The sequence below is a fragment of the Myxine glutinosa genome, chromosome 3 (assembly GCF_964187855.1).
Source record: "Myxine glutinosa chromosome 3, kmMyxGlut1.1, whole genome shotgun sequence".
Taxonomy (NCBI): Eukaryota; Metazoa; Chordata; class Myxini; order Myxiniformes; family Myxinidae; genus Myxine; species Myxine glutinosa.
The window spans coordinates 22554143-22574626 of NC_136263.1; positions in this window are offsets into that span (position 1 = coordinate 22554143).

Here is a 20484-nt window from a genome sequence, read left to right on the forward strand (position 1 = left end):
TAACACAAAATGTACAGCCTTTTCTTTTGAAGGCACAGAGAAAAAGACGAAGATACAACTTATCAATTCTCACCTAATAATAAACCCCACTGGCGCCTTCACACTCTGACACACACACAGGGAATAACATGCTGGTTATTATCGCACCGATGTACATGCTGGGATTGACTCCGAAGGTGGCCATGTGGTCTGGTGTGCATAGCTCGATCCTTGATCCGGACGTGCAGCCTGGATGAGGTCAGGTCCGAAGGATGAATCGCCGCCTCAAAGTCGGCATGGACGAACTTCAGCACAGGTTGGACGAGGAAGAGGCGTCGGCAAAGCACAAATGCAAGCGGAGTGTCGAAGCAAAATGCACGAGCAAGAGTCCAGAGTCCAGAGCACGAGGAAGAGGAAGAGTCTAGAGATCGGCGAAGAGCGATGGGTGTCGGGCGTCGACGCAAAAAGCAAGAGAGATCTCGTGGCGCAGCAAAATCCCAAAAGCAAGAGCAGGAGTCCTCGGCGATGCAAAATCCACGAGCAAGAGCAAGAGAGGTCTCGTCGGCGAGGCGAAATGCAAGAGGCTGGAAATGCGATCGGCAGGGGTTTATCAGATCCGCCCACTCCTCCAAAATGTTCCACAGCCTCCCATTGGCTGAGGTTTGTCGCATCCTGGCGACGTGTTCCCGGCCCTTCATTGGTCATGTGGGCCTGTGGTTCTGGCCATGCCTTCCTGCTCATCAAAATGTCCTCCTTTAACCACACGAAGGTTTGAAATCCTGCCTAACTCTCAACGCATATTGGTCTTGATTACTACACAATGGGAAAGGGCTAATCTTTACATTCAATAAGAAATAACTAACTACTGCAGGCTACATGTTGTCGTGCAATTAACTATAGGGGGTTTGCCTTCATGGCAAAACCGCAACAATATGTTGAGGACCCCGAAACATGGCAGCAGCAGTAATTGCTGCACGAGTTGATTCGATTAGTACAATCTGAATACTTTTTTTTAATTTCTCAGATTAATTTTACAGCAGCCAAACAAGCACAACATGTATTGTCACAACTCATTCCTGATGAAAGGCGTTGCTAGCCTCAGGGTGTTTGTTAGTGGAGGCAAAGTATCAGCAGCATGCCGCCACTCAAGTCTGATTGGAGGATGATGGGTAAGCAACTGATGTCTGATTGGAGGATGATGAGCGACTCGACGTCTGATTGGAGAATGGCGAGCGGATGTTGTTTTTCATTGCTGAGTGTGAGCAGGACAAGCCATTTACTGTACAGTCACGTGAAAAAGTAACTACACCCCTTGTAAAGTTTTGACTTTTTCAACATATTTAAACATACAGCTATTTGATCTTCATTTCAACAATATTGATAGATAAAGGTGATATAATATAACAAATATCATGAAACATTTACATTTTGTAGTCAATTGTATAATTTAAATAAACATTCATGCAAATTTTGCATGTGGAAAAAGTAAGTACACCCCTACATTTATCACTATTTCAAATACCGAAAATTAGAATCAGGTGCACCAGCTCATGTGCAAATGAAAAGAACATCGTCAGAGAGGATATTGGAGGAACCTGTCTTATTTAAACCTCAGACATTTCGTTTGGTTTGCTCTTTGTTGTTGAAGTGTGCGGCGTCACCATGCCTAGATCAAAAGAGCTCTCTGAGGCCTTCAGAAAGAAGGTTATAGATGCCTATGAGTCTGGGAAGGGATTTAAAAAGATCTCCAAACAATTTGAAATCAATCATTCGACTGTCCGGAAGATCATCTGCAAGTGGAGAAGATTCCAAACAACTGCCAACTTGTTCAGGCCAGGCCGCCCCAGCAAGTTCAGCCCGAGAGCAGACCGCAAGATGCTGAAAGAAGTCTCTAAGAACCCCAGAATGTCATCACGGCACCGACAGGTAGCTCTTGCCACTGTTGATGTCAAAGTGCACGGGTCTACCATTAGAAAGAGGCTGCACAAATTTGATCTACATGGGAGGTGTGCCAGGAGGACACCTTGGCTGTCCAGAAAGAACATCAGGGCAAGCCGAAAGTTTGCCAATGAACACCTCGGCAAAGACCAGCACTTCTGGAACAATGTGCTCTGGACAGATGAGTCAAAGGTAGAGCTATTTGGCCATGGTACCAGAAGACATGTTTGGCGAAAACCAAAGACAGCATTTGACCACAAGAACCTGATACCAACTGTAAAGCATGGTGGAGGAAATATTATGGTTTGGGGCAGCTTTGCTGCATCAGGGCCTGGGCAGCTCACCATCATAGAATCCACGATGAATTCTTCATTGTACCAGAGGGTGCTTGAGGATAATGTGAGGCCATCTGTCGGAGAGTTGAAGCTCAACCGAAGGTGGACCTAAACATACCAGTAAATCCACCAAGGAATGGCTGAAAAGAAAGAAATGGAGGGTTCTGGAATGGGCAAGTCAAAGCCCGGATCTAAATCCCATCGAGATGTTGTGGGGGGATTTGAAACGAACTGTGCATGCAAGAAACCCCTCAAACATCGCACAGCTGAAAGAATTCTGCATGGAGGATTGGGCAAAAATTTCTCCCAGTCGATGTCAGAGACTGGTAGACAGTTATAAAAAACGCCTCCTCGAGGTTGTTTCTGCCAAAGGGGGCAATACCACCTATTAGAGCCAAGGGTGTACTTACTTTCTCCACATGCGAAATTTGCATTTGTTTATTTAAATTATACAATGGACTACAAAATGTAAATGTTTCATGATATTTGTTATATTATTTCACCTTTATCTATCAATATTGTTGAAATGAAGATCAAATAGCTGTATGTTGAAATATGTTGAAAAAGTCAAAACTTTACATGGGGTGTACTTACTTTCTCACGTGACTGTATATAGATTACTTTATGCAGATGCTTGAGCGCCGCCTGCTGGGCAGCACTCGTGTGCAGACCACGTTGCATGCTTGTGCCTCGGACCTCGTCTCGTCGCCGTTACTCGTATTGTCAGGGAACTCCACATTTGGCGACGAGGATGGCTGACAATCGAGTCGGTATTCACGGTAACGTTCCTGCATTCAGTGGCGACGATTTTGAACTTTTTGCTGAACATTTGGACTTCTATATTTCATCGCAAATGGCGTGGACAAAGAGATCACAAAGAAGGCCATTCTTCTTTATTCGCTATCCTCAGACAATTATCGTCTTTTTGTGACTTGGTCGCTCCCAACAAGCTGAAAGACGAGGTATTGATGTTCCAGTCTATCACCCAGAGGATGAAGGAACATCCTAAGCCTGAAAAATCACCACAAATAGTGAGGTATGATTTCGATAATTTGACGAGGAACTCAGGAGAGCTGATTTTGTGGCAAGGTTGAAACATCTGTCTGTTGCCTGCAACTTCATTCCAGATGAGCATCCTGCCAGGCCCAAGGATAGATTTATTGCTGCTTTACAAGATCAGAAGATGGTTTCTGCGAAAATTCGCATCAAGTTCGAGGACATTACATTCGTCAATGTAGTTGAAGCTGCATCGGCTGTCAAACAGTCCCTCAAATATATAGGAACCTACAGGGTGTCCGGTTCACCTCGGACTCCAACAACAACCTTCGGTAAGAAACAATCACAACGCTTCCAGTCGGGTGACAATGTACCCACTCAGGCATGTTGGGGGTGCAGAGGTCAGCACTTCCTTAATGCTTGTCCCTATAAGGACAGTGTGTGTTTGAATTGTCAGAAGGTGGGCCATCTGAAACGCGTCTGATAACAACCCGGGTCAAGATTTTCAACCAATGTTGGGTCTTTACTCAGTGGGAACTCCAAAAGCTCGACCAACACCAGCAGACGCAGAGGTTAACAATGCTCCTATCACATTCCAAGTAGACAATGTTGCTGCAGCCTCCATCATAAACGAGCAGTCCTCTCGTAACCAACCTGACCAGTCTGTAGCTCATCAGTTCGGACCTCACACTGTCCACCTACACCAGTGAGAAAATAATGCTGATTGGGGTAGCTGATGTCTCGGTGTTAGGTGATGTTATTTCTTGTGTTCGATGATGGTATATCATTTCTGTGATGATTCCCATCAGGAGTTTGTACGTTTTTGGCAAACAGGTTATTGGCCTATACTTGTGAGGTAGTTGGGTCTCTTCAGACTTGGGAATGAGGAAGGTTTTACCGACTGTGAGCCACTTGTCCACGGTTTCCTCCCCTTGGATAAGTTTGTTGAATGCTCGGGCATCGTGATTGTAGAGAGCTTTAACCAGAAGTTTGGAATGGTGTGTGTGGCCAGGCTGTCACTTATTTTTTTGCCATTCGAGCTTTTGTCATCAAATTTTAAACCAAGTTTAATTATGAGAATATGCAGAAGCCAAAGGTCAAGGTTGTGTAAAATCATAAATTTTCATCCAATTGATCTGCAATTTTGAAGAATTTGCATATTGGGTCACTGAATTGGTTCAGCAATCAAAAGCTAGAAGTTGATTGTTTTGTTTTTTTAGATCAAAAGGTCAAAGGTCGAGGTTACATAATGTCGTGCGACTCCGGTTAACACCAGAGACCGCGGATAGGCCTAAACGGTTTTATTGGAGGCAACACCCAATACGGATTTTTACTATGGTCGCGCGGGAGGAAGAAGGAAAATGGAAGGCTGCGGCAAAAGCTTACCTTCAGCGCACCGACGTAGCTCCGGTCCTGTAAGGGGAATTAACTCGACACGGGCACAGGTGTAACAGGGAATATAAAATAATACAAGGGTTTATTACAAATAAAGACAGGGACAGGAAAATACGCGCCGGTAATAAAATGTCCTAAATCGGGATCCCGCACACCAGACTCAACAACAAACACAGGAATGGATTAAAGGAAAATAATTGTCTCGTCGTGTAAAATGTAATGGGGATTGGCCTTATCTGTCCCTCGTCTTGTCTTGTCCGCCGTCCAACATGGCTCTGTTCGGCCCCGATGCACCCACGAGGTCCCTCGCTCCAGTACCACAGCACCGAGCACCGCTCCAAGCACAAGCACCGCTCCAAGCACCACGAGGTCGATCTTCACACACGATCGATAAGCCAACTCTCAAGCCAACTCAACCAGCGCCAAGACTGCCAGCCAACGCAACCAGGGACAGGACTCTCTCCACTCAAGATCGCACCGGGACTGCCAGGGCCAGGAATCTCAAGAGCACGAACCGCAAGAGACGCAAGAGCTGCAAGAGCAAGCTGCAAGAGAGATAAAATGTCCTTCGGCGTGCCCTTAAATAACCTTCCCGCGGTGGTGACGTCAGCCCTGGCGCACCACCCAATCAGTGCCCTCCACCGACTCACCGGCTGGAGGTCCGTGCCTACCGCGCTGCCCCTTCACTTGTTCCCTGTTCCGTGGTCATAGCGCGTAGCACTCGATGTGGCTAGGCCTGTCGGAGGTGTAATTAGCGGCGGCCATCATCGGCGGTGCCCCGGCGTGGTTTCTTTGCCTGTTCGTCTTTCAAAGTCATGTCAAGGAAGGGATTTATTTCGTGTTGTACTAGGGACCTAACTACATGTCTATGTTGGTGTGCATTGCCATAAGGGACAAAGGTTTAGCTACCAGGTGTGACACACAGGGGCGCTACTCTTTAATCCCTACTCTATTTATCACACGAACATCCTGGTATGTCGACAGATATACTCTTAACCGACAAAACGCCTACACATGAAACTTATTACAATGCAGATTCCTTACCGCGACAGACGAATACCTACCTACACAGATCTACCTGGCTCTACATATTGCTACCCCACCGACATAATAATAAAATCGTCAATTTTCATTTTGTAGTTTTTAAAATCTGTTTTCGTCGTTTAGCATACGAAGAAGAAGAAGAAGAAGAGACTATGCCATGAATGCAGAGTGGATGCAGACGGGCTTTGTATTTTTAGATGCTTTCTTGGTGTTGAAGGAACTGCGCTCCAACGCGAGTCGAAAGAATTGACGCGACCAAAGACGGAATTCGTCCGAGTTGCTTTATTGAAACAAAACAGCTCAGGTATTCTGACAAGCCCGTTTTTCGGGCAACAATATATATACACATTTATGTCGGGAAGTTTGCCCGGCAAAAGCTATACCGGGCATGCCCGGGTATCAAGGGCGAGCCTTGGAAAGGCGAGTCTGGACCTGCCCGGGCGTGTTTGGCTGCGGCCTGGCAAGTCGAGGCTGGGCGTGCCCGGGCGCTCTGGGCGAGCACTGGAAAGGCGATAGCGGGCATGCCCGGACGCTCTGGGCGAGCCCTGGAAAGGCGATAGCGGGCATGCCCGGACGCTCTGGGCGAGCCCTGGAAAGGCGATAGCGGGCATGCCTGGACGCTCTGGGCGAGCCCTGGAAAGGCGATAGCGGGCATGCCCGGACGCTCTGGGCGAGCCCTGGAAAGGCGAGAGCGGGCATGCCCGGGAAAGACGAGACCGGGCGTGCCCGGGAGGTTCGGGCGTGCCCGGGAACAGTGAGTCCGGGCATGCCCGGGAGAGGCGCGTCTGGCCGTGTTCTGGCCGGTGCAAGGCGATTATGTACATCCAGCGGTAACCGCTACAGTGTCACTTTAGTTTTTCCTTTGTATGTCGCTGTACTCGGAACATCTATGTATTGGGTATGCAAAGTTCACGGCTCCTTCTTCACGACTTCGAACTCCTTCTCTAACTCCTCCAAATTTTCCCCTTCAATTCCCATTAAATAACTCCTCTTCACCTAAATACTTTTATGAATTTTGGGGTAGGGGAATATCTAGATCTAGGTAGATCTGTGTAGGCATCATGCTTCGTCTGTCGTGGGTAGCTCGAACCACCTCGATGTAAATAAGTAGGTTGAGGACCTGTAGCCCATATGTCGGATTAAGTGTGTCTTCATCCCCGCCATGAGGGGAAAGGGCATGTTAAGTAGTTGTAGGGAATATGCTAGCTCCATTGTGTCGTTCCCTTTGAAAATTGTTTGTACATTGTACATTGTGTGTACCCCATTAGTGTACCACATTGATTAAATCCCCCCCTGACAATGACTGACAATCAAACAAACCGGAAAGAAAAGCAGGAGGCGGCCGCGTACAACGGCGCCATGGGGGACAAACATCGGGCAAGGCAAGCAATAGCCACGCCCAGGAGAACGTGTGATTGGTCGGGGAAGGGACAAAAAGCTTCCCCGTGATTGGGGGTAAGGAAGGTGAAGGAGCGGCACACTGATTGGCCACCGATCGATGACATCCTCGGCCAATCAGTGCTTAAGGCGCGAACATTCGGCCAGTCAGTAGTCAGTAGTCAGTAGTCAGTATTCAGTGTGGCGGGCGCGAAGGAGGATGCAACAAGTGATGTGCTGATTGGAGGAGAAGCGCCGGTGACGTTAACGCTCGGGCGGAAAAAATACTGGCAAGCGGACTGGACATTTTGCTCTTCTCGTTCCTGGATCCATCCTGCCCGGCCCTCCGTCTCAACTTTCGTCTCGCTTTGGTTCATTTCCTTTTGCGAACCACGAATTACCTGCTGGACCATGGACATGTTACGGGGCGTCTTCACCATTGGCCATGGACATGTAACGGGGCGTCTTCACCATGGGCCATGGACATGCTAAAGGACATATCACCATGGACCATGGACATGTTATGTGGCATCTTCACCATGGACCATGGACATGTTACATGGCGTCTTCACCATGGACATGCTAAAGGACATATTCACCATGGACATGTTATGTGGCATCTTCACCATGGACCATGGACATGTTACGTGGCGTCTTTACCATGGACATGCTAAAGGACATATTCACCATGGACCATGGACATGTTTTGTGGCGTCTTCACCATGGGCCATGGACATGTTATGGGGGTCTTCACCATGGAACATGGACATGTTATGGGGGTCTTCACCATGAGCCAATTGAGCTATGGACATGTTACGGGGCGTCTTCACCATGGACCATGAACATGTTTTGTGGCGTCTTCACCATGGACATGTTAAGGGACATCTTCACCATGGACCATGGACATGTTATGTGGTGTCTTCACCATGGACTATGGACATGTTAAGGGACATCTTCACCATGGACATGTTATGTGGCGTCTTCACCATGGACTATGGACATGGGACATCTTCACCATGGACATGTTATGTGGCATCTTCACCACGGAGCATGGACATGTTATGGGGCTGTTTGGAAAAAATATATAAAGTGCAAAATAGTTGATGGCATTTTCAAATACCCCTTGGTCTTTCGGGTTTCACAGGTTGTCTTCTCTAATGCTTCAATCTAATCTAATCTAATCTTCTAATCTAATGCCCCAATCTAATGCTTCAGAAGAGAGTGAGTCTTCATTATGGTAGCCGAAAAGAAGAAAAAAATCGGATCGCATTTGAAGCTTCATGGGACTATTTAATTTTGAAGGTTAACTTGTCCTACCTCGAAATCAAAGAGCCATGGTATTACTTTCAGCAAACCGAACCTCCACTGAAAGCAGAAAAATCAACTAGATGTGGTAGTACAAGAAAAAACAGGTAAACTTATTAAATGTTGTTTCTTTACTGCTAACTTGTCTTCACCTCAATTCTGCCACATGAAGTCACCTGAAAAAATGTGTATGTGGCATCATGAAAATTATGCAAAATGTTTTTTTTACAGGAAAATTACATTTGTCTTGCTTTAGAAGTTTATTGTCTGAAACTGTTTGACCCGTATGTGAAGACCTCCAGCGTCTTGGTGACCCCCAGACTCCTGGCGTTGTCGGCTGATCGGGAAATTATCTGAATCTAATTTGGCAGTTCGCCATTTTCCGAATTATTTTGAGGTCATCAAAATACCTCCAAAAAATCTTATTCTGCTTGCACGTTATTAATTATCATGGGATGCCGTAACAATAGCACTGCATGGGCGTAACTATCCAGCATATTTATGCTATGAATTGAATTTGTATATTGTTTGTTTATATATTGTTACGTTTGTGGGGTTAGGTAATGACACCCTTGTACAGATAGGATTGTGTAGTATTAGCACGGACCGTGTGTGAGTAGGAAGTCCATCTCGATGTACGTAGGCAGGGAAATTGTGAGCTTAAGAATGTTTATGTCACCACACGAAGGGTGGTTTTGTGTTCCTTAAATAGGGCTTAAGGATAATTCCCAGTATGTAATTGCCTCCTGTGATTTTCTCTTATGTTTTTACATTCACTCGGCCAGCCATGCAATCGACGCCATCAACCAACAACGCCGACAAGCCCGAAGGAAGCCCAGCACATTCCTGATCGGCCTAAACCCCACCCAATGACCGCCAACGTAATGTGAACATTCTCAAAGAGACAAAACTCTGCCCCCCCACCCCCACCCCCTGATGGATCATCATGGAGAGACCACGCCCTGAGCTTCGTCATTGGTTGAGGAGACATGTGGTGGTGTACAGAGCTCGGGCGAATGGCAAGGGGTGACGTCAGAACTAGTTTGCTCGGGCCTGAGTAGAAGAAGTGTCGTTCTCTCAATCTCTTGGCACGAACAAGGAAGGCGCCATTTTCCTTTGTATGTGCTGGTGCGATTTGGCTTTGTGGTGGGCGGATGCCTTTTTGTCCCTAGCTTGGCTGTTCCTGGCTTGTATGAGATCATGAAGAAGAGGAAGAAGTGTCGCTTTCTCTCTCTGGTGCTGGCAGTTGGATCGGACAGTCACACTTTGTCCTTTGTTTCTCTGGTGGCTCATGAGGAGAACTCTGCGGAGCTTTGGGAACTCTCTCATCGTGAAGGTAAGGGGTGTTGGTGAACTGTGGTGGTTCTCGTGGGAGCTGGAGGCGTGTTGCGTTTCAGAGGGAGTGGAGAGCCAGGCAGAACTGGCCGCACAAATTGCCTTACATTTGTAGCGCAGTGAGGAGGAGCTTCGCGCCATCTTGTGCGTTTCCTGCACGGGCGGCTGCTGACCACATCGGACTGCCGACCTTATTCAACGACTTAGTCGAGACCAGAGCTGAGTGCCGGCAAATAAAAGGGGGGATTTTCTGTCTGTTTTAATCATTCCCCTGTCTGTTTTCGTGTCTGAGTGGAGATGTCTCAAGTTGGGATTATAGATTTACCTCACTATTCATTTTATTTCCGTACTTTATTTCATTAAATCATTATTTGTTGCATTTCATTTGTTTAGTGTTGATTTCCCTTGTCTCGTTTGTGTTTGTGGGTTCGAGGAATAAACCCGTGTGGCGGCCTGCCATAAAGGTAAGAACTTTGGTCCTGTCCCACGCTCGCCAAAAACGATCGCAATTTCTGACTTATTCACCCTGGAGTTAAAGCAAACTGTTCGGCTATCTGCCGCCCGTGATCTTAATCACCGGCAACACGACAATATTCTTCCAAAACTAAAAAAAAAACATTGCAATTCCAACTTTTCTGGAACGTATCTTCCTATCTCGGATGTATGGCGAGGACCCCCTGTATACGCTTCAAAAACAAAAGAACCACAATCAAATCCAACCAAATTTTCTTTATGTTTCCCAAGTATGGTTTCTGTCATTGTCGCAAATATGGGACAAGTGTTCAAGGTAGAGGGTGGGAGGCGGGGGGAGGAAGTCTACAAATATCTCCATGTAAATGTGTATCGGATATTGCCATCGGTGGTAGCCAGTATTGCAAATCATTTTGTTATGTAAAGAATGTTCAAACAACTTGATAATATGCATTATGGTGGTTTTTAAATCTGAGTGAGAGTAATTCAACATTTTCAAAATGTTTAATATCACTCTTTTTAAGCGAAGGTTCAAACGAAAAGCATCCAACACTGAGCTTCACAGTGGAGAGAAGTGATTTTGGCCCATGTTGATGAAGTTGATGTTATCTGATTTCCAAGCAGATGGAAGATCACCTCAGGAAAATTAGTGAATAGAACAGAATGTTTGTAAAGTACATCATATTCTCTTTTGATTAAATCTGTCCACAAAGCGACGGGTAGTTTTACCAGTCCTGTATAAATGAGACAATAAACAGAAAAATAATGTGAAACAAATAAAGGAAATTACATATTTAAATGGTGCATCATCAACACATTTGACAGTAAGACAGAAACCTCTCATTGAATGTCTTTGTGACGACAATAACGAGCTGAAGCAGTCAATCTTAACCCTCTGGATGGCCGAGGTGGAAAGTTTGAATGGTCAAGTATGTAAAATTATCGACTCTCCTTTCCACAGGTGCTTTTTTGATGCTAATGTGTCAGAGCAACGTCTCTTCAGCGGTTCATTGCAGGTACATTTCCATGACAATGTAGTTGATAAAATGAGCACAAGAAAGGTTGATGTGTGGAGTGATTGGGTGTTTCCACGACAGATGAGAACGCGACCAATCGCTATGCAGTCATCTGATTCATGTCTGCAATTTTTGGTTGTTTCAGTGATGTCACTTCATTTGTTCCCGAAAGGGCATGTCCTAATGGACAGTGTTTTTTTGTTTTTTTTGTATACAAGATCGAGACTCGTGTAAGAGCTAACATTGATCACAAAAAACAAATGGACACACAAAAAAACATAATAAAGGGAGCGGGAGACAAGATGGGGGAGAGAGAGGGAAGCCCAACAACAGTAGAAAACAGGGACATCGGGAGATCTGTGTGAGGGAGAGGGCTTGGGAGGAGGAGGCATGGGAAGGGGGGCGGGGGGGTTGGAGAGGTAAAAAAAACAAACACATGAAACACTGCTGGGACTTCCAGGAAAGAAGTCGATATTTAAAAGAGTGGATCTGGGGTGAAATTAACAAAGGTAGAAAAGATCAAGGTTTTGGATGGGGGAAGATAAGAGATGGTGGTGAACAGCTGTTTTAAAGAGCTGGAGGGAGGAGTGGGATTGATGAGAATGAGGGAGATTGTTCCAGCAGCTGGAGAAAAGAGGAATGAAAGAGTGAAGGTGAGCAGAGAGTCTTGATTTTGGAAGTTTCACCAAAAGAGGGTTGCTGGCAGATCTTGTGCGACCTGTAGGAATATTTGGGGGACAGAGCACAGACAGAGCTGGTGGAGCAAGGCCGGAGAGGAGTCGGTAGAAGACAGAAGGACCACCAACCTGCCTGCGGTGAGTGAGTGAAAGGCCCTCGGAGTTAGCTTCATCGCAGGAGATTCCAATGATTCTGAAAGCTTTGGTTTCAACAGCGTGAAGCCGAGCCAGGTGTGAGGCAGGAGCACTGGCCCAGAGGGGGGAACAGTATTCCATTGAGCTGCGGAAGAAAGCCTTCTATGTGGTGAGGAGCTCAGGTGTGCTAAGGAAGGACTTTGCATGACGGAGGATGCCCAGTCGGCGACTGGCATTGGAGGCCGGCTTGGAAATGTGGTTTTTCCCAGGAAGGATCACGGCAGATCGTGAGATCCAAAATCTTGAGTGACTGAACATCTTGGAGAGGATTGTTGAGGAAGTAGATGGGAGGGTTGTCCAGTCGGTCTTTTCAGAGACATCGTAAGAGTGTGAGATTTGTCAGGATTGAAAGAAATGTTCCACTTGTTTGACCGGTCTGTGATTTTGTCAAGGTCTGCAGAGAGTGAGGAGGCTGCAGACTGCAGATCTGAGGGATGAGGAATGGAGCGGCAGAGAGTGGAGTCATCAGCAACGAGATAGAAAGGATTTTCCAGACATTCGGAGAGATCATTGATGAAGACGAAAAAAAGCACAGGACCCAGAACACTGCCTTGGGGAACTCCAGCCTGAACAAGAAGGGGAGATGAGCGAAATCTATTCAGGGCCACATGTTGATTACAACCAGAGAGGAAGTCCGCAAGCCATGTGTGGAGATATGGATACCATAGGAGGAGAGTTTGGTGAGCAGAGCGGAGTGCCAGACCGTATTGAAGGCACGTGATATGTCAAGGGAGACAGCTCTGATTTCCTGTTTGGCATTGAGGACCTCCATCCATTGTTGAGACAGCAGAAGCAGCATGTCCAGAGTAGAATGACCTGGTCTGAATCCAAATTGATGATCCGAGATCAAGCCATTGGAGAAGAGGAAGGATTTGATATCCGATGCAATGATGGATTCCATGGCTTTGCTGATTAATTGGGAGCAGGCTGATTGGTCTGTAGTTGCAAGGATCTGTTTTTGCACCTTTTTTGTGCAAAGCGGTAATGTTGGCTCATTTCCAAGCTGATGGCAGATGATCTTGAGCGAAAGAGAGCGTGAAGAGAACAGAGAGAGGGTGAGATAGAGCGGCAGAGCAGGATTTTAGGACCTGTGGGTTGATGCCGTCTGGTCCAGTTGCAGAATCAGAGTCGAGGTTTGACAGAAACTTCTCCACCTTGTCGGGAGAGAAGGACACAGAGTCCACGAGCAGCTGTGTTCGACTGGGTATTGTGGGTACAGAGAGAGGTGGGTTTCGGACACAATATTTTGAGGCAAACACAGAGTTGAGGCATTCAGCTTTTTCACGTGCGGAGTCAGCTGTGTAGCAATTTGATGTAAGGGAGGGGATGGAGGGGGAACAAACACCAGAAACAGATTTGACCCGACGCCACCAGTATTTGGAGGATGGAGACAGGTTTGAGAGTTAAGTCTTGAGAGTAGAGAGATAGTGTTTCCTGGCTCTCCTGAGGGTAGACACACACTTGTTCCGGGCTTTGTGAAAGGAAATGAGATTGCCTTCCATTGGATTTGCCTTCCAGGAGGCGAAGGCAAGTTGTTTCAGGGCAACTGCCTCGCCACAAGATTCCGTGTACCATGGATGGGAGGAAGGGTATGACAACTGAAGATGAGATGGGATAAATCTGTGCATGAGAGAGAGCAATTTACTTTGGAAGAATTCCCAGGATGAGTTGATGTCAGAGGCAGTCGAGATGCGAGACCAGTCCAGATGATTGATGGCTGCTTGAAGACCATGCCAGTCAGCCTGAGTGAAATGCCAGACTCTTTGACGCTGAGGATGCTATCTGAGAATGGCCAGAGAGACGTCCACTTTAACAAACAAATGATTGGAAGAACCGATTGGAGCAGAAGAAGAGCAGCAGGCATTTGCAAGGAAGTTTGTCATAACCAAGTCTAAAAGAGAAGATGCTCCATTGACTGAGATCCGGGTTGGGAAATTGACAGATTGTATCAGTCCCAGTTGGTCGCAGAAGTCCTTTGCTGAGGTGGCATGGCTCGTGTGGGAGGTACCCACACCCAGCCAGCCAGCTGGCATGATTTCAGTTGAAATCGTCACAGATGAGGAAGAGAGAGTTGGGATGAGTAGATAGAAGTTGGTCCATGTTATCAGACAGCGAGATGTAGATGGAGTCATCACTGTTTGGTGGATGGTACAACATACATTTGAACAAAAGGTGGGAGCGAAGGGGAAGCCGTAGCCAGAGGTACTCCTGGGGGTGAGGTGGAGAGAGGGCAGTGCAGGGAGAGTGAGGAAGAGAGTTTTTGATAAAGATAGCAACCCCACCACCAGGATAAGTCTGTTTTGTCAGAAGCATTGGATACAGGACAGGGAGGGGTAGGGTAAGATGAAGAAGAGGAGGAGGAGGTAGGGAAAGCTATTGATAGTGTGTCGGAGATTTCAGAAGAGCTGGGAGAAAGAGAAGGATGAGGAGGATGAAAGGTTTGATGGTGATTGGGTGAGACACAGTGAGGTGTTATTTGAGGGGGGGGGGCAGAGCGAGGAAGAAGGTTGGGGGAGATGGAGGTGAGAGTTGGAAGGGGGAAGAAGTGGGGAGGATGCTTTGAGGTTGTTACCTGAAGCTGCGGTTATTGGACACCTGAGGCCAAAATTTTTAAAAGGAAAAAGAAATTTCTATTTAAATGGGAATGTGATTTGGAGCAGCCTTGGAGGGAATTGGTCCCCGGGCTGCAGAATGTGGACGAGGAGAGGTCATTGGGGATGGCCTCAGGGAAAAGTTGCCCCTTTCAAAATTTTGTTTTGCCAGCCTGCTGGGGGGCTGGGCTGGCGAGATTTGGACGTGGGGTCCAGCCATGGGTGTCGTGGTACGACCTGGGCCCCATGGGGGTGGGGGGGATGTCTGGTGGAGTGTGGCATCCCTTGTCCATCGGGGCGCCGCCAGAGCGAGTGTCTTGGGCCAGCAGGGTCACCGGAACCTGGTGGGGGTTAAGACCTCCAGGGAGTCCAAGGTGGTTTCTCAGGCCTGGGATGGCGTATATTGAGGACCACTCGGGGGAGGTATTGTGCGTCGCGCTTTGGTGGTGGCATCACGGACGGCCACCATGGGCCCGATGTGGTGACCGCCCGGGCATGCGGCCTGACACCCTCTCCCTGAGACTCTGGACAGCCAGCATGTGATGACTTGCCATGCTGTGCTGGTCTATGGACGCGGGTCGATCCACATGGACAGGGATGGACATAGCCAGCCGGCCAACCATTGGGGCATCTGTGGAACATGATGACTTGCCATGCTGTGCTGGTCTATGGACGCGGGTCGATCCGCATGGACAGGGATGGACATAGCCAGCCGGCCAACCATTGGGGCATCTGTGGAACATGATGGGGTGAGAGTGATCTTCCACAGATGTTTCGTTATGATTTGTGGACTCTCGGCTTGGGAAGAGAGCCATGGGAATGTGAATGGGAATTTGTAACGAGCCGAGCATATGGGCCATGCTCGGCTGGCATGTGTATGGCAAATCATCCTTCTTTGGTGAGATTAGTGAAATGTGAAAAATATTTGGCATGGTAATCTGAGGGTTAGATGCAAATTTAAGGGTGGATTATGTGATGCCATGGTGGTCACTGACAGCAGTGGCACCATTATTGATCCAGGTGTGTTTAGACCAAAGTGTTGGAGGCTGGAATAAAATTGATGGGGTAGCAGGACACAGCCTTCAACTGGTTACGGGGGTGACTGTGCCAATATTTGGGATGCGGGGTTGTGGAGATGTAGTTGGATAGACGGGGGGTCAACGTGGTGCTGTGCGTGTCCGAGGTGTGTGGACCATGTCTTCTGGAGGAGTCTCCCGGTGGAGCATGGCTGTCGACTGGACCTTGGCGTGGTCAAGTGTGGGTAGACACTGGGGGCTGCAGTTGTGTGGACTGGGGGATAAGGGCGGCGTAGGTGATGTGAGGGTGGACGCCACGTACTGCGAACATCTCCCCCAGGGCCGAGGTTGTGGGTATGGTAGTGTTTGATGGCAGCAGGTGCTCACAACATTGGCCAGCTGGAGCTGGTGCAGCCGTGTTCCTCGCAGGGGGGCCGGAATATGGATGGTGGGTCACACCCTTATGGACGCTCATGGGCCATGTTGGCGTTTCGACTACTCGGCTTGTCCTGATGGCCCTTGCACGGTAGGGGTGCTGAGCTGTCGTGGCCACATGTAGTTGTTTAGAACAGTTCACTGTTGGATGCGGATCCACATACCTGCCAGTACAGTAGGGGGGGAAAGTGGAATTTGGTAGGCCCAACGAGAAATTTTGGAATTCTGTAGGGTGGAAGGCACTTTGGACCTGACCAACTGACAATTACCTGCACATCAAGGTAGAGGTAAGGCCTTGATGGTTACTGTCCCAGGCTTCAGGACTTGCTATTTAAATTGGGGGACATGTAATTTGGAGTTGGGGGTGGGTGAGAGTGATGACATGGCCGGTGAGGGGGATGGAATGTGTGCCACAGTGTCTTGTGTGTGGCATCTGTTTATGTGGAGATGTCGTGTTTTCATGTGGTCGTGAGGGTGGAGATTATGGATGAGTGGTCAAGATGTGATTTGAGATGTGCTTTGAGATTGTGTATTGAGATGTGCTTTTGGAAATGTTTGGTGAACTGTGAATTGGGATTTCACATAAAGGCAGTCCATGACAACTTTTTGTAACATCTGCTCTTGCAATGTGGTGGAGAATTGAATGTCAGCCGGGGAGGAAATGTGTTTTGGGGATTTTGTGGGTGGGGAAGGTGTGCGTGTCCGCAGGTACAGATCAAGCTCTGAGGAGCGATGACTGCGACCCCCCTCTGCGGCTATTACCCCTGGCAGCCAGTGGTATCTGGAAATTGGAGCCCGTCGGTGGAGGGTCTGTTTGGGCGCCTTGTGGTGGAAGACTCCCGGCGACCCGTGTAGCTGTGCTGAAGCAGGAGGCCATGGAGCCTGGTGTGTGGAGACCCCCACCGGCGGGGGTAATGGCGGAAAGGGCTGTTTGACTGTCACGGGGCCAAGAGGTAAATGGGGGGGGGGGGGGGGGAGGCAATGAATTTGTAAGTCGAGTGACTTGTGTTTGGACTGCGGGCACCACCGCCTGAAGCGCCCCCACTATCTTGATAGTGTGGTACCTCCCCACTGTCTAGTATAAATGAATGCACACACGAATATAACATCTATGCCATGGTCCTGCAGGGGGTTGGAATAAGTACTTGTAATGATTTTTGGAATGAGAATGAATGGTTATGGGTTTGTGTTGAATGAATGTGGGCGAAATCCACCGAGCCATGTCACTCACCTGTAACACCAGGACAGGCCCCGCGGAAATATTGGGGTGCATTGGGATGGCCCTGCAGGTAACGTTGAGTCTTGTGGCATCCACCCGGGGACGCGATCTGTAGGAAGGGGTTTGTACAAATGTTTAGTGGAGTTTTTTTTTTAATTTTGCAAGTTTTCGGTTAAGTTTGTGGTTAAGTTAGTTTTGCGTGTTGTTGTTTGTTTCCTCCCACCACAGGAACAACGAATTATAATCAGTGTAAATATTTGACTGCATGATTGCTTAAGGGTTTGGCATGTTAATGAACATAGGTAGGTAGCTTCGGCTCACTTCCCACAGCCCTCCTGCTTTATTCCATAGGCTAGTTAAGTGTGAGACGGTAAGTGTTAAGACTGGAATGGTAGCACCTGCAGTGAACCTTGCAGGGGCTACGGTTCCAGGAGGGGGGGGGGGGGGGGGGAGGGGATGCTGTGTTATGAATTTTGGGGTAGGGGAATATCTAGATATAGGTAGATTTGTGTAGGTATCATGCTTCGTCTGTCATGGGTAGCTAGAACCACCTCGATGTAAATAAGTAGAGGACCTGTAGCCCGTATGTCGGATTAAGTGTGTCTTTGTCCCCGCCACGAGGGGGCGTAGCATGTTAGGTAGTTGTAGGGAATATGCTAACTCCATTGTGTGTCGTTCCCTCTGTGAACATCCCAGTGTCCCTTATGGCAATACACCCCATAGACATTAGATAGGCCCATTAGTGCACCACATTGATTAAATCCCCCCCTTACAATGTCTGACGATAAAACAAACCGGAAAGACAAGCAGGAGGCGGCCACGTACAACGGCGCCATGGAGGACCAACATCGTGCAAGGCAAGCAATAGCCACGCCCAGGAGAATGTGTGATTGGTCGGGGAAGGGACAAAAAGCTTCCCCATGATTGGGGGTAAGGAAGGTGAAGGAGCGGCACACTGATTGGCCACCGACCGATGACACCTCGGCCAAAAAGTGCGGAAGGCGCGAACATTCGACCAGTCGGTGTGGAGGGCACGAAGGAGGACCCAACAAGTGACGCACTGATTGGAGGAGAAGCACCAGTGACGACAAGGCCCAGGCAGTAAAACTACGGGCAAGCGGACATTTTGCTCTTCTCGTTCCTGGATCCATCCTGCCCGGGCCTCCGTCTCGACTTTCGTCTCGCTTTGGTTTCTGCCTTTCCCAGAGCTTCCTTCCGCCCTTGCCTTACGCCCCGTTTGGACCATTTCCTTTTGCGAACTGCGAATTACCTGCTGGACGACGAACGTTGCAGCGCCATCGATTCTCCTCCCTGGCGTTCACGTGCGAGCGAGGCTTGCGACTGGAGCGGGCGAGACCGGGGCAAGTGAGTGGCTCGGCCTAGCAGTGTGCGGACGGGGGCGCATCGAGGCCTGCCTTCGCACCGACGGAGCCGCATCCGGACGACAGAAAGATAAGACGCGCATTCACCACACAACGGTTTCTTTATTTATCCTCCCCATCTGTGTGTATTTGAAATCTGTGCGGGGTCGTCCAATATAGGGGTTTAGTTATTACCGGCGCGTTCTTTTCCTGCCCCGATATTTATTAAATAAACCCTTGTATTATTTTCCCAACCAATTTTAATCCCGTTTTCGTTTGTGAGTTCTTTTCCAAGGGTGAAGACATCGTCGGATCGTCAGGTAAGCCGCGGCATTCTCCCCCGAACCTCTCCTCGTGTATGATCTGCCATAGAATTATTGGATAACGCCTCATTAAAGCTCGATTCATCCATGGTGACACTTGGTGTTAACAGAGCCAACCACACGACAATACCTTCATGTTCTCGTTTTATAACCTCTCGCCACCTTTGCATACCAAATACTGTAAATACATTAATGGCCAACTATTTTCCATGTTCCAACAACTTCAATAAATACCTGTTCAAGTTTAACCTCCTGCTACAAGCCAAAGACAGAGGGTCAAAGATCACCTCGCAGCAGCAAGGCCACGCCCCCTCCTGTCTCCGCCCCCTCACCCTCATTCTTCCCAACATCCTTTATTTCTCCAACTCTTCATTATTTTTTTTGTCTGTCAGTCCTGGTGTTGGTGTGTTCCCGCCATCTTTATGTAACCATTAAGTAAAGGTTATAACGCTATACGCTATAGATTATGGATTGGGACGAGAGGCACGTGAGCACAATCAATTTATTGCTCCATCATAAATGTGCATGCAGGTGTGTGTACATCTCCGCCAGGTACTGGGACCACATCAACAGGTGTCTATTTAGCGTTATACGAAGCTATTAAAAAACAACAAACATGAAATCTGTCGTTCGAATTTCAAGTCGGTATCGCGATGGAATTTATACAAGATCTAGTGATAGACCGTGGTGACGTTTTCCAAGAATCTTTCTTTATTAACCTCGGCACAGGATGCAAAACAAGCTTGGACAGGTGAAAGGCATCCCAGGATTCGGTGCAAGATTTGGCCATGTCATCGGAGTTTGTTTCCCACGTGCACCAAACTCAGACCTCGTGGAGCCAAACTCAAATTTGAACCGGCATCACGACAGCTACGTCGGGTTCCAAGGCAACTACACATGGTGCTCGGGTTATAACGGTAAGGAGGTGAAACACCGTCAAAGATTTCGGTCCACCTTGCAGGTTTGTAATCCGGACGCTGCGTGTCCAAGAAACGGATGGACTTTGGTAAACCCACAGTTAACACCAAGCACAGCAGCATCTACAGCTACTCACGGCGCAGACAAAACTACTCCTTTCTGTTCATGCTCTTTGTACGCATTCCTTCTCATCTCGCATCAATTATCATGGCAATAGCATCGCAAACTCAGACCCGACAACATGCAACAAGGTAACGGGACCGTTCCTCGTGATTCGGTCAATTCTGCTTCATGTGTTTTTTGTCCATTCAGTAAATGATTCAATGAGTTTGCTTCGTGTGTCAATTCAGTAAATTCCGTGGTGTTCCAATTATCCAATGAAGCATGTGCCTATTATAAGGGACTTCAATTCAAACACTAAAGCTTTCCACACCTCCCTTTTGCAAAAATGTCCATGTTAGTGTCCAATGCTTACAAAAGCTGATTGAGAGTAATTGTTTAAAAATGCATTTAAATTAAGTGGCACAAATTGCTTACCCCAAATAAAAAAAAGAGATA